The sequence below is a fragment of the Lupinus angustifolius genome, chromosome LG20, assembly GCF_001865875.1.
Source record: "Lupinus angustifolius cultivar Tanjil chromosome LG20, LupAngTanjil_v1.0, whole genome shotgun sequence".
Classification (NCBI taxonomy): Eukaryota; Viridiplantae; Streptophyta; class Magnoliopsida; order Fabales; family Fabaceae; genus Lupinus; species Lupinus angustifolius.
Window position 1 is genome coordinate 21,810,845 of NC_032028.1, and position 6,137 is coordinate 21,816,981.

A 6,137-nucleotide genomic window follows, 5' to 3' on the forward strand; every position below is an offset into this window, starting at 1 on the left:
CTGCTGGTGGAAAATTAGAGCAATGTAGGTAACCTCGTCCAAATTAAGGAGCAGTGTTATTATCTGTACAAAAGGGTTCCTGCGAATTCTATCCTCTTCAGTTCGATATGTGAATACATGAAATGCAAAACAACTATCGTACGCAATCATTTTTGGTGCAAAAACATTAATTATTTCTTTATTGTAACTCGATGTATACTATAAAAAGAGAAAATAATATCCAAGGTATAAGAATATTATGATAATTCATCATTAATGTGTTAATATATATAAATGGTAGATAATTGAGTAAAAATCTAAATAAATTTACATTAAAAATTTATAGATATTAAACTCTTCTTTCAAATTATGGTTGAATATGTTTAAATGAAGTTTTTCATTTAAATGGTGGAGTTTATTGTTTTGATTAGAATTATTCATGCATGTCTTAATGCATTGTAAAACAAAATTGCATGAAAACGAAGTATGGTCAGTGCAAATGAGAGTTTCAAGGAGGAAAGGCTGTGAATTTTCAATGAGAAAAGTCAGGGAAATTGGAAGAAAAATAACAATGGGGTCAGTTAGAATGGGGATCCCCTAGCCTTTTATGTTCCACTTTATAAAGTTTCATTCAATTAAAAAGAAAAATTATAAAAATTTAAATTAATATTTTATAAATTTTGATTAACTAAAAGATATAAGAATAGAAAAATTCCGCCGGAGAGGATCATTTTTCAATATTATTTTTGTTTTGTTCAGACAAATGAAAATGGAATGGTGATTGGCGAACCTGGTAGGCAAAAGTAACATTTGGTTGTTTTGCTTTGTTTCCCGAGAAAAGCCAAGAAAATGGAAAATGAATAAGACAGGAGGGGTGTTTTTTTTAATGTTTGTATTGAGTTTACTGTTGGCGAAACAAGTGGGTTCATATGATGGGAATCATACATTCTTATTCATGTAAGTGTGTAAGTCAATAAGAAAGATAGATTCATTTTGAAAAGATATTAATTTCATGATATTTGATTAGTTTAAGATACGGAGACAAAAAAATTATGGGATAGATAATCTTTATCCGATTCACATGTATTTGTATTGACAAAAAACTATGTGCAATATCTAATTGCAATAACAAAATAAGTGGGAGCCACATATGAATTTATTTTTTAATTATATTATAATTTTTTAGTTACTTTAAAATTATATATAATCTATTTTATTATTATTTCAATCCTATTTTTTGGAATTAACTTATAATAAAAAATTATAATATATATTATTTATATAATAATTATTTATATATTAATTATTATAAATATGTAATTAAACTTAAAAATATATTTGATATCCATAAATATTGATGAGTCTCAAGAAGAACAGGGAAGGTGCTCCCCTTCAGATTTTTTTATAATATATAGGATATATATTCACTTACTTTAAGAGTAAAAATTTTAAACTTACTTCACATTTTAATCATTAATTCAAGGAAAATCCAATGATTTAAATGAGTATGTAGATCTAAACCATTAGATTTCCATAAAATATTCACTCACATAATATTGCATAAGTAATGGAGAATGGGGTTCACTCCTAAAATTAAAGGATGTTTTGCGTTCAAATGTTGAAACTTTTAATAGAAAATAACATGCTTAAAAATTATTATGACATGGCCACAATTTTTTTTTTGATAGAAATGCATGGTGTCATATTAAGTTAAATGGCTATGATGTTTAATTATATTTCCAAAAGATGTTGCAAGTTTCAACACGAAAACTAGAGGAAGTTATGGTGTAATAAACAAATATATATCGACTAAAGAAGCCATACCTAAAATTGCATCATTAAGGAATGAATTCACTCCATATAGTTTCCTACCATAAAAAAGTAGACTATGAATAAAGACTACTACACTACAAGAAAAGTTTGTGTTAGCCATACTTAAAAGAGCCACATTAAATGACTTGTACCAAAATTAACCCTCCTTTTCTTTATTTTTCTTTCTTCTTCTCCTTCATTTCTTCATTTTTCTTTCTCCTCCCTTGTATCTTCATTTTTTTTTTTCATTCACCCTCTTTTTTTCATTTTTCTTTATCCTTCTCCCTCAAACTGAAACTCTCCCTAACATTCGAGAACTCTCATTCATCCTCTCTCTTTGGCGGATCTCAATTTCTACAAATCCCAAACTCTACTTCCATGTATTTCTTCTAAGTTATAAATAATCAATATGAACACATAATTTCATTCATAACTGAAATTTATTTTTTGAGAGAGTAATGGAGGAAAAGTTGAAGTAGAGAGAGTTCGATTTGGCATCAGTCGTGAACCTTTGTTCAAGTTCTTCTCCGGCTTCGCAGGGGATAGCTCCTTTCACCGTCGACGGCTTTCAAATTCTTCAGGAATCGAATCAAATTATCCTCAATGTTGATCTCCGAACAGGTTTAATTTCACACTTTTCTCCTTTCCTTAGATATTCTAGTTAATTAGAAATGTTATTTAAGCGATATTAACATGTGTTTTTGTGATAACCGTGTTAAATGCTTGTCTCTGATTGATGCATTATTTATATTAGGTTTATCAGATGAATTTCTTACGTATGTACAAACTTTGTATATTAGGATAGTAATCATTTCAAGCATTGATGATAATGAGCTAGATGAAATTGTTATTCATTGTCATGCATTGATGTTTTTCAATATGCCAACTCACCATCAAAGGACTGCATAAATCTCAAATTTTACCAGTCCATTTTACTGGTGGATCATTATCACCTCTCAGGGACTCAAGCTCTTTGGACATAAAGAAAGCATGTCATTAAATAAATATAACCACATGAAGTAGGAAGTGGAAATGAAAAGAAAAAGAAGATGCAAAATGCAATAATACAAGATGTAAGATAATGGAATTAAAGTTATTTATGTTAGTCACAAGTGAAATTGCAGATTTCAAACGCACTAATTCTGAAATAAATACTGAATCGATGAACAAGTAAATGAGCAATAACTCTTCTGTTGCATATTCTCTGGCTAAAAAGCTAATGACTTTACCTGTAACATGAATTTGATTATCATGTTTAATTGAGTCTGGTAATGGCCTTATTGGTGGAAGCCTTCCTAATACTTTAGACTTTGGATTTTGGAGGGTCATCACTAGAATCCTGCAGATCATAAACTACCATCAAATTATCCAATATGTCGACATGTATAACGTACCATTTACCATATAAAAATTCCATAGATCTAAAACTTGTAATTCCATATAAAAATGATGCACCTATACATTACATGTTTTTTTTATGATAATAACTAATATTTAGTTTGTGAACAAATGTCACTTTATAAAATATCCTTCTAGATGGATGAAAAATAAAAAGATGAGGACGGAGAAAAGACCTTTGCCTATGTTTCTTTTGGAACAATGCCATAAGATAGGCCATTTTACAACGATTACACAAATTTCTAAAGCATCACCTTGAACTTTGCCTTCTTTCTTCCATTGTTCAATTACACAATGAAAGGCTGCACAATCCTCCTCATTTTTGAACTTCATAGTAACTCCCCTAAATATTGTATCTGGATAAAAAACAACACTGTTAAAATGCACAAGTATTTGGCAGTAGATCAATTAATTACACCACAACCATATTGCAACAATTTACTATGTATAACTCGCAAGAAATGAGCATATGTTGAATGGGGCAAATGAAAACTATAAAAGATAAAATGCAATAATGCTATATGATAAACCTATTATACTCACACAACAAAAACCCCCACGGTTTTGTGATTTTCCTTGTTCCAAGTAAAACAACTCAATATAAAAGTGAGACACGACTTTACCAACATCATTTAGCTTTATACTTTTTTGCTAACAACAGAGCATTCTTCTTCCACTATGCAAATTGATTGAACAAACCCCAAAAATGAAGATAAACCTAATATAAATAATGCATCAATCAGAGACAAGCATTTAACACGGTTATCACAAAAAGACATGTTAATTTCGCTTAAATAACATTTCTAATTAACTAGAATATCTAAGGAAAGGAGCAAAGTCTGAAATTAAACATGTTCGGAGATCAACATTGAGGATAATTTGATTCGATTCCTGAAGAATTTGAAAGCCGTCGGCGGTGAAGGGAGCTATCCCCGGCGAAGCCGGAGAAGAACCTGAACAAAGGTCCACGACTGATGCCAAATCGAACTCTCTCTACTTCAACTTTTCCTCCATTACTCTCTCAAAAAATAAATTTCAGTTATGAATGAAATTATGTGTTCATATTGATTATTTATAACTTAGAAGAAATACATGGAAGTAGAGTTTGGGATTTGTAGAAATTGAGATCCGCCAAAGAGAGAGGATGAATGAGAGTTCTCGAATGTTAGGGAGAGTTTCAGTTTGAGGGAGAAGGATAAAGAAAAATGAAAAAAAGAGGGTGAATGAAAAAAAAATTAAGATACAAGGGAGGAGAAAGAAAAATGAAGAAATGAAGGAGAAGAAGAAAGAAAAATAAAGAAAAGGAGGGTTAATTTTGGCACATGTCATTTAATGTGGCTCTTTAAGTGTGGCTAACACAAACTTTTCTTGTAGTGATATCCGGTGAATCAAACATATGAAATTCAGAAAGTTTATCATGTTAGGGTCTATATCATTTCTTCAGTAGGCTCAAAATATTTTGTCATGGCTAGAGTATTCTATAGCCAATAATGTTCCTTAATGTTTACTTGTTTGGTTGATTCATTCGTTTTTATTTATAGAGATATCATTTTCAATAATGACAAAAATAAAATTAATTTGATTTTTTTTGCAGACAATATGGTGACTTATATTAAAAAATAATTAGTAAAAACCTATATATTTGATTTAATTATAAATGAGTTTAAGAACACAAAGTGACTCACTAAGAAAAGTTACATTATTTTTTAATTGTAAATTACAATTATAACCATACCTCTAAGATTTATACATATCGGCCATTGCCAATGGATATCTACCATCCGCGTAGGCACCCTGAAATAAATGCTGATCCGAAAATGAGTAAGCATTATTAACTTTTCTCCCAACCCAATGCCATTCCTTTCAACAACAAGCACATTTTATTTACATGTATGTAAAAAAACAAAAGAGATGATAACATAATAAATAGAGTAAAGAGTTATTTTGACTCTATAACAAACCTTGTAGGGTGTCCCTTAAGTAGGATACACAAATTACACCTTTGTATCTCTTACCATTTATAATTCTCATCATAAATTAGGTCTTTTGTCTCTTAGATATGGTGACCCATCATCAACCAAGCCATAGGTATTTAAGATAACATTGCATATTGGTATTCATGTCTCACAAAGACAACATATTTGTATATATATCAAGTACCCTTTGTAAGACCCGTCATCTTAAGGGTATAGTGAGAACTTGGGGATACTTATCTTTGCCCTAGGTTAACCTAAAATGTATGAGACTTTCCATCCCATTTGACATATGATATTCGTAATGATGGTTAAACCACATTAGATAGAGTTTATTATCCTAAGGGTCATATATTTTGGATTATCACACACTTTATCCATGAATAAATTCATTTAAAAAGAAAAATATAGCATTCAATCATTCATTCACTTATTCATTCATTCATGTTTACGACTATCCAAAAGAAAATAGACACACATTACCATCTCACACATTTTAATATATTATTTCGATATATCATTTCATGCACCACTGTAAATCTTGGTATGTGCTATCATAAAAAAAATTACATCTTCAAACATAACATTTAAGAAATACCCTCATTGTTGGAAATCAAATCCATCCAAGATTGCAATTTCAAATATATCCATGCATTCTATAAAGAAAAATCACATGCATTCCTTAGGTACATCATATGTACTTCCATGCATTAGCTCATATTTGCATATTCGTATATTTTAAAGTCATATGTTCCAAAGTTATATTCCTATTCACTCATGCGTCCCATTCATTCATCATACATTTCATAAATAAAAATATCAAATCTCGTTGCAAAGAATTATGGCAGAATCACATTAAAAGGGTACCCGCAGATAAAACCCATATATGTACGGGTATGAGTCATAAATGGGTACTCGCGGGTTTTTAAAAATACTCGTAGTACATACGGGCGGGTATGAGTGTTATGGTACCCG

The 6,137-nt window shown here is 30.2% G+C and overlaps 1 long non-coding RNA gene across 1 annotated transcript in view; it reads left to right on the plus strand.

The window, feature by feature from the left end:
- The window catches only part of LOC109335652, a 20,325-nt gene extending 15,922 nt beyond the window's left edge, over positions 1-4,403 (plus strand). Inside the window, exon 3 of the long non-coding RNA XR_002106220.1 lies at positions 4,020-4,403. This is a non-coding gene — a long non-coding RNA (uncharacterized LOC109335652). The remainder of the gene's footprint in view (positions 1-4,019) is intronic.